This window comes from Engraulis encrasicolus, chromosome 5 (assembly GCF_034702125.1).
Source record: "Engraulis encrasicolus isolate BLACKSEA-1 chromosome 5, IST_EnEncr_1.0, whole genome shotgun sequence".
NCBI classification, from domain to species: Eukaryota; Metazoa; Chordata; class Actinopteri; order Clupeiformes; family Engraulidae; genus Engraulis; species Engraulis encrasicolus.
Genome location: NC_085861.1, coordinates 14,927,827 through 14,930,326, shown reverse-complemented (window position 1 = coordinate 14,930,326; position 2,500 = coordinate 14,927,827). Strand labels below are relative to the sequence as shown.

Sequence of the window (2,500 nt, the reverse complement as noted above, 5' to 3'; positions counted from 1 at the left end):
AAAGGGAAGAAGCAACCAAGGTGACTGAGGAAGACAATGAGGCCGGACAAAGCTTAAGCACTGACAACAAATGTGACCGCGAGATCAACTTTCCATGACTGACTTTGTATGGAGACTGAAACAACCATTCTTTCAACCATTGCTTGTTTTGTATAGCCTACATCAAATCCAGTGTTCAACATGGCTACACTGCAGAACAATACCAAACCACTTCATAATATCTATAAGCACAACACAAACTTGTTACACAACAAACACATGATTGCTTGTATTTTCAGCATGTTTATACTTGTGTATTGTGCAAGGAACCATTATATTGTAGTTATGAGGACATGGTAAGTTAATAATGCAGAAATGTCACATCTGTCACACAGATTTACCTATTGTGATACGTGAATGTGAACTATCACATTAAGGGGCTACAGTCTGGAAATGTTCTTGATGTGTAATGCTATATACTTTTTTCTTCAGTTCAGCATTAGGTTACACCAACAACCTAATGTTGAATCCATACCAGATTAGGGTGCTTGTTGTTGTGAGCAAGATCTCTCAAGAAAGTATTAAAAGGTAGGCTTGATTCATAACATCAGTAGTGTCACATAAATACAATAGAGGTACAAGAACATGGTTTTTTTTAGGAACAGCAGCAGATAATACTAAAAGTTGACGGAAACATCTGGATCCACCTCCTCTCTTTTTTTCTACTTGGATAAAGAGGAGATGTGCCTCCCATGGAACAGTAGGTGGCGTACAATGCAATTCGTGTCGAATCAGAATCAACATTTTCCAATCCAATTACTTAAATCGCAGCGAAGTGTGTGATATAATGATTCAGATGTGTCCAAAAGTAAGCGCCTGCGTGCGCGCGTGGCTCAAATCCCTTCCTCTACCGATTAAGTTGCCATATGTTGTTACCACTTCTTTCTTTTGCCATGTGAGAACAGCCCACGCTAGTTTCCTCTAAAATAGGCTACTGGAGCATGATCATACATTACGAACAGTCGTGTGAGACAATGAGTCGCCTATATCAACATTCCAGTAGGCAATCTCCGTTTTTCACCGAAGAAGACTAACGGGTTACCGTCCCCTAACCTAAACAAGACTATTTAGCGAGGCGATTATAATCTTCAAGCAGCCTACTAGTTTTAACTTATCTGACGATGATGACCTAGGGAGGGCGCAAGGCAAAGACCAAGAAAGATTCCATATCAATCGCTAGTAATAATAACAACTAAGCAAGCGAGGCATTAAAGCTGGATATTTACACCGCGAAAGGCACAGCCAAATCACACGGTCGTTACAAAGAGGAAGTGGATCCAGTTAAATGAGAAAACGACATCTCATCGCATCAACTTCCTTACCAGAAGACGTAGCCTGTCAACCATTCCTCCCGAACACCTATCTGAATCCCTGAATCGCTGGAAGGAAAGCGATCTGTCGTGATAAGATATATGTATCAACGTGCGTAATTACACATGCGTAAGGCGTGTAGATAGATCCGCTCCTTGCTTGTCAAATTCCTGACGTGTTTTGTTCACCCTTCTTTTGCCGACCACTACAGGTTCGACTACAGGTTCCGTTCTCTCTCTCTCTCTCTCTCTCTCTCTCTCTCTCTCTCTCTCTCTCTCTCTCTCTCTCTCTCTCTCTCTCTCTCTCACTTGTGCAAAGAATGTAGAGCGCCCGCGTGACGTCCCTCCAACTAAACACGGATGACAACCAGCTCCAGGGTGAAGAGGGGAAAACTAAAAAGTTGTAAAAGCAAATCCAAGAAACGATAAACAGAATAACACAATCACCCCACCCAAGTCTACACATAGCCTAGCCTATGCAAACATAGGACGACACCCAACACAACCAATACTATTACGCACAAGTGTGATTGCTGTCAGCTATTTTTTAAAGACTACTGTGTCTAACATTGTAACTTTTCAGGGATAGCCATCGTAACAATGAATATGCTAACCAGGGCAAGAGTGGGAAGATAACTGACGAGATACAAAGATAGCATTTCGGCATTACTGTTTTCATAATTAATTAACTAATGTAGGCTACCCAAACTGTAACACTCACCAAATCACTTGGTAATAAGGGTAACAGGAAATGGGGGAGTGGGTCTTCTCTTAAGTAAAACTCGTGGCAGTAATTTCTTTCTCTCAGAGCAGGGAGCTTGAAGACAGTCGCAAATCCAATTTAACCCAATAACCAACAGATAAGAGTAGGCTAGTGAAGCCCCCAAAATCTATGCGACTTAACAGTAACTCGGGACCCCCTCGAAAACGACATGTCTCATGTCAAGAGGTAATGTCTCAATAAAGAACTTGAAATTGTAAGTCTCTATATCGTCCATCAACGTGAGGAAACACGTTGGTAAATCCGCACCTCTCTAAATGCATTGTAGATAATAATTAGGCTACTACTCTGGGAAAATCAAGAGCTGACGACAGCCAATAGTCCTCTTCGTCTCATCTCACTGGAAAAATAACTTCCGCTACCGCTGCTG

At 41.8% G+C, this 2,500-nt stretch overlaps 1 protein-coding gene across 2 annotated transcripts in view; it reads right to left on the bottom strand.

Moving 5' to 3' along the window:
- Nucleotides 1-2,500, bottom strand: part of LOC134449006 (zinc finger protein 516-like) — a 79,582-nt gene that overhangs the window by 75,903 nt on the left and 1,179 nt on the right. Inside the window, exon 1 of one of the 2 annotated variants that reach the window (XM_063198736.1) lies at nucleotides 1,362-2,500. This exon is cut by the window's right edge and continues 362 nt beyond it. The exons of the other annotated variant lie outside the window; for it this stretch is intronic. The gene's annotated coding sequence lies outside the window, so the exon portion shown is untranslated. The remainder of the gene's footprint in view (nucleotides 1-1,361) is intronic. 2 annotated transcript variants of the gene reach the window in all.